Source organism: Coenobita brevimanus, chromosome 55, assembly GCF_032717465.1.
Source record: "Coenobita brevimanus isolate Jiangsu-jjx chromosome 55, ASM3271746v2, whole genome shotgun sequence".
Lineage (NCBI taxonomy): Eukaryota > Metazoa > Arthropoda > Malacostraca > Decapoda > Coenobitidae > Coenobita > Coenobita brevimanus.
In genome coordinates this window covers 10,578,062-10,584,061 of record NC_137008.1, presented here as the reverse complement: position 1 = coordinate 10,584,061, position 6,000 = coordinate 10,578,062, and positions in this window count along the sequence as shown.

Here is a 6,000-nt window from a genome sequence, read left to right as displayed (position 1 = left end):
AGTGCTTTAAAGGTGAAAGTCTGAACTGAGAAGTGTGCTCCAAGCGACCTTGTTGACTCATTGTCAGGCGTATAGGTTCTGTGGCGCGCCACAGAACCTATACGCCTGCGACTATGCATACGTACTTCTTTATTCCCAAATTCATGGAAAGAAGCCAATATCCACCCAGTTCCGAAGAAAGGAAGTTCGTCTGACCCCTCCAATTACAGACCAATAGCTATCACATCTTCTCTTGGTAAGGTATTTGAAACTTTAATTAACAAGCATATTGTTAAACATCTTGAATCCAACAACTTAATTAATGATAGACAATACGGTTTTCGCCACGAAAGATCCACCATTGACATACTCAATCTCTTAACTCATACCATCCATCAATCAATTGATCTTTTTGGAGAAACTCATGCAGTAGCTCTTGATATCTCTAAAGCTTTCGACAGAGTATGGCACCGTTCCCTGCTGTCTAAACTCCCTTGCTATGGACTAACGTCTTTTGTTCCTTTGATTTCTTCATATCTTGGTGACAGGAAAATAAGAGTAAAAGTAGATGATGTATATTCGAATTTCCACTCAATTAACGCCGGCGTGCCGCAGGGATCAGTACTGGCGCCAACCCTATTTCTGGTTCATATTAATGATCTCTTATCTGTCACTCACAATCCCATTCACTCATATGCAGATGACTCAACACTACATACTTCATTCACACTCAGACATCCATTTACAAAGTCTAATATCTCTACCTCTCAACTCAACACAGCCATCTCCATAAATCAAGATCTATCTACAATCAGTGAATGGGGACAAAACAACCTTGTCTCTTTTAATGCTAGCAAAACTAAATATATACAGTTTACTAATAGACAGATATTGCCAGATTCGTACATTACCTTCAGTGCTACTAATATTCCCATCTCCAAAAGTATTGAAATTCTTGGTGTCTCACTTAACAGTGCCCTCAGCTGGACCTCTCATGTCAGATCACTTGCTAAAACCGCCTCAAAGAAACTTGGATTATTGTACAGAATCCGTAACTTCTTCGCCGATGAGCAGTTAGCTATAATTTAATTTATAAGAGTCATGTGCGCTCTCAGCTTGAATATTGCTCACCCTTGTGGAATGGTTGTGGAGAGGTTGCATTAAGACAACTAGACAAAATTCAGAATAAAGCTGTTAGAATCAATAACAACCCTGCCATTACATTTAAACTACCTCCCCTGCAAGTAAGAAGGAATGTTGCCTCCCTTGCATTATTTTACAGATATTTTTTTGGCAAATGCTCAGACGAAGTTGCGTCCATGATGCCACCTCCCCATGCATTCCCTCGTGCTACACGGGCATCTGGTAGCGCTCATGACTGGAATGTCACTCAACCATATTGCAGAACTTCTGCCTATCAGAATTCTTTCATTCCCCGAACTGCATCTCTCTGGAACTCGCTTCCCCAGAGTTGTTTTCCTCCAAATTTCAACCTACAACTGTTCAAGTCTAACTGTTACAGATATTTTATGAACAGAGGACACCAGTAATCTGGTGTATGGATTATTTTTTTTCTCCATTTGTTTTTCCTTCCTCCGTTCTGTTATTTAAAAAAAAAAAAAAAAAAAAAAAAAACTCCATTCGTATGTCATCCCACAGCAGTGACCAGCCAGCCAGTCAGTACTTGCTGGCACCCATGAACGGCCAATTAGAGCCGCCGATTTTCTCATGGATGGCGCCTTACCTGCTCAGTCTTTGCCGAGTGCAAAGCACCCCAGGAACTTCCTCCTTGTCTCGGCTGGGGCTTTGCACTTTACCGTTTTCTTCCATATTGCCCTTAAAAAACAACTTACCTCTATCATAGTATAGGACAAATATGATACTTTATTGGTCTGAACAAGAAACACATAACAAAAATGACTGAAAAATACTCACAAAGTCCGGCAAGACACTAGAAAAAAAATTCTGCTGATGACGTAAGTTTGAAAATGAAAATAGTATTGTGCCAAATTTCTTAGATATTGCCCTTCAAATACTCACATTTATGCACCTTATATCCAAATTTTAGAAACTAAAACTAAAGAATAACATTTCTATGAACTTTTTTATGTCGCCCGACTTTGAAGGCGATTTGTGGAACATCGTAAATGTCACTTTGCCCCTTGTGGCGTGCAGGGCCTCAAATAGAAGGTTCCTGGACCTATTATAATCTCTCTTTAAAAGCATGAGAGGTACTGTACATGGTCTTTCTGGAGTAGAAAGAAAGATTGAACTGTATAGAATAAATAGGATTGGAGAGTTCGTCTTTTTGGTCTTATGACCTAAGGAAGGTTTTAAGACCAAAAAGACCGATAGTTTGAGAGAGGGGGCAGAGTAGTAATAGTCAGATAAATAAAGAGAGGGAACGAGAGAAGGGTGAAGGACAGAGAGAGAGAGAGAGAGAGAGAGAGAGAGAGAGAGGGGGGGGAAGGGACAGGAGGAGGAAGATAAATAAGGAGGGGGAGGAGGAACGCCGGGTACCCCTGCAAGTATAGCATAAATATAAGTCAAAGCACTCCCCCACGAATGTGTATTGCCCGCCATCAGTGAAAAACTTGATCAGTGATCCACTGGCAATGGGAAGAATATCATTGTGGCTTCGCCAAAATCGAAAGAAAGTCTTAGAATTTCGCTGTTTGCTCCTACTAAGTCAAGAGGCAGTAGACGGAGACGGGTGATAGAGGACCTGCATGGCAGGTTAGTGAAGGGCTGTAGGACTGTGACGGAAGGCATTTAATGGCTGATAGGGGATAGCAGAGGGATGATGGAGGGGACAATAGGGATAGTGATGAAGAATCAGCAGGAGACGTGCTCTGGGGACAACAAGGAGTGGCAGCAGAGGTAGTACTGGAGGTAGCCTACCGCAGGAAGAGTGGTGGCGGGGCTGCATGGATAGTGATGGAGGGGGAGCAAAGGTAATGATAAAGAGGCAGCTGGGGTTGTGATGGAGGGATAGAATGGGGTAAGGATGGAAGAACAGCAGAGGTAGTGATAGAGAGGATGCCGGGGTAGTGATGGAGGGGTAGAATGAGGTAGGGATTGAGGAGCAGCAGAAATAATGATGGAGGTGTGGCAGGGATGAGGATGGAGGGGTAGCAGGGGTAAGACCAGAGGGGACGCATGGGTAGGGATGGATGGGGGGCAGCGGGGGTAGGGATATTGGCGCAGCAGGGATAGGGATGGGAGGACAGCAGTGGTAGGGACAGAGGTGCAGCGGGGGTTGGGACGGATGGGCAACATGGATAAGGATGGAGGGACAGCATGGATAAGGATGGAGGGGCAGCATGGATACGGATGGAGGGGCAGCATGGATAAGGATGGAAGGGCAGCATGGATACGGATGGAGGGGCAGCATGGATAAGGATGGAGGGGCAGCATGGATACGGATGGAGGGGCAGCATGGATAAGGATGGAGGGGCAGCATGGATACGGATGGAGGGGCAGCATGGATAAGGATGGAGGGGCAGCATGGATACGGATGGAGGGGCAGCATGGATACGGATGGAGGGACAGCATGGATACGGATGGAGGGGCAGCATGGATACGGATGGAGGGGCAGCATGGATACGGATGGAGGGGCAGCATGGATACGGATGGAGGGGCAGTGGGGGTAGGGACAGAGAGGCAGCAGCGGTAGGGATGGAGGGGCACCACGAGGGATGAAAGTGATCTGGGAACGCCCTGTAAAACTCCATCTCTTTTATAAGCCCGTCTCATTGTTATTCCACACGTGTACTCGTATGCATAATATTCAGATAACACGGAGAGCTAAGCTGTGCATTTATATGCTGGAGTTATTCCAGCTTCAAGGGAGAGAAGAAATATTTTTACCCGTGCCTTTATTTTTTTTCATAGGCAGGTAACATATTCTACTTTTACATTCTGTACCAGTAAGCGATGATATATCCAGCTATTCTGTGTATAAGAAATATTATTCTCCCTCACCCGTGGTAATCGAGCGAAATAAATACAGTATATATATTACTGTAACCGTATAGGTGGTATGCCTTACTCCTTTTTTCTAACTATGAATGACTGGTTTATCATCACCTCTGGTAGGCTCACCGTATACTCAGCCTGACCTACAGCATATGTAATATGTTTTGCTCCCTACTTATACATACCTTGAATGTCGCAGTTATGAGCTCACTTTCAGTGAAGGATTTTTTCACTGACAACCCAGAAAGGAAACTGAATTTTTGCCAACGTAATTAAGAAGAAACTTTGTGATCTAGTCTCTGCTGGATAGAACGCCCCAGTCAAAGTGACGCCGGTGCTGCCTATATGTGGTCTATCCAAACAAAGTGACTGATGCTGGTCACCTAATCCACACCCTTTAAAACCAATGACATGTATTTTATTCTATTCTTTGCTTCTGATGACAAGTTTTTATTTGCATCATAAGACCCCATTAAACAGAAGAAGGAGCATTCAGAGAGTACAACTCCCACGCCAACCAACTGGTCTATGGGTCGCATATTTGACTTTGCCTTGTGACCTTGACTTTAGACTTAGAATCAAATTATTTCATTCTTGTCTGACCATTAGCCCTTCCACCAACTTTGGCTGAAATCAGTTGAAAACTGCTTCAGTTACCTCTGGCCAGCGACATTGACATCTGACCTTTCCCCGTGACCTTTACCTGTGAATGAAAGTTTTGAAAATAGAATCTCTTAGCCCCTGTTTCAGCCTTAAACATTCCACAAAGTTTGGTCCACATCAGAAAAAAAAAAAAATAAAACTCGCTTGACTTTGTCACGTGACCTTGACATATGACCTACTATTGTGTATATAAAGCAGAAAGTAAACCTCGTGGTTGATCTTCATCTCATCCACTATATTTGATGCAGTTTTGGTCAAAACTGTACTTGAGTCTTTGTTCATAATCAACACACGAAGGTATGGAAATCTGACCTTGTCCTGTGACATTAACCACTGACTGATTGCTCTCAAAATTGCCAATTTTTCATTCCTCATTGATCTTTAACTCCACCACTAAATTTGGTTGAAATAAGATCAACTCTTATGTATTTCCTCTGTGACTTGGCTTTTGACCTTTCCCTGTGACCATTACTTTTTATTGATTATTCTCGTAATCGAATCCATTTACTCCTAACTTATTCTAGGGAATTCAACAAAGATCTAAATCAAATGAAAACTTTTTTCTTGCTCTGTGACCGTGACCCTTGACCTATTGTTCTCTGAATCAATAGATATACTCTATCCCTTACCATCAGCCGTTCCACAAAGTTTAGTTAAAACTGAATCAAAACAATTAATATATTAGCACTCGCATATACGGGAATTGATGGAGTGTGTGGTGAAATCCTGAAGCATGGGGGAGAGATAGTAGTAGAATGGATGTGGAAGATGTGCAGATTGGCCTGGGAGGAAGGTAGAGTCCCGGTGGATTGGAAGTCAGGTATAATTATTCCCTTGTACAAAGGAAAAGGGGAAAAAGAAGTGTGTGGTAATCATAGGGGCATTTGTCTTCTTAGTATAATAGGAAAAGTGTATGGTAGGATACTTATTGACAGAGTTAGAGAAAGAACAGAGGAATTAGTTGGAGAAGAACAGGGAGGCTTTAGGAAGGGAAGAGGTTGTGTAGATCAGATATTCATTCTTAGATCTTTAGTGGAAAAGTTTCTAGAGAAGGGAAAGAAGTTGTATGCGGCTTTCATGGATTTGGAGAAAGCATATAACAGGGTGGATAGACAAGGATTGTGGAAAGTATTAAAAATATATGGAGTAGATGGGAAGTTGTTGAATGTAGTGAAGAGTATGTATGATGGTGCTAAGGCTGCAGTGCATGTGGATGGTGAATTGAGTGAATTTTTCTCTTTGAAGGTTGGGTTGAAAAAGGGATGTGTCATGGCTCCATGGTTGTTCAATCTGTACATGGATGGGGTAGTAAAAGAGGTACAAGGTAGGATAGTGGATGCTGGAGTGGCCCTGGTGAGAGAGGGTAGTGTTTAGAAACTC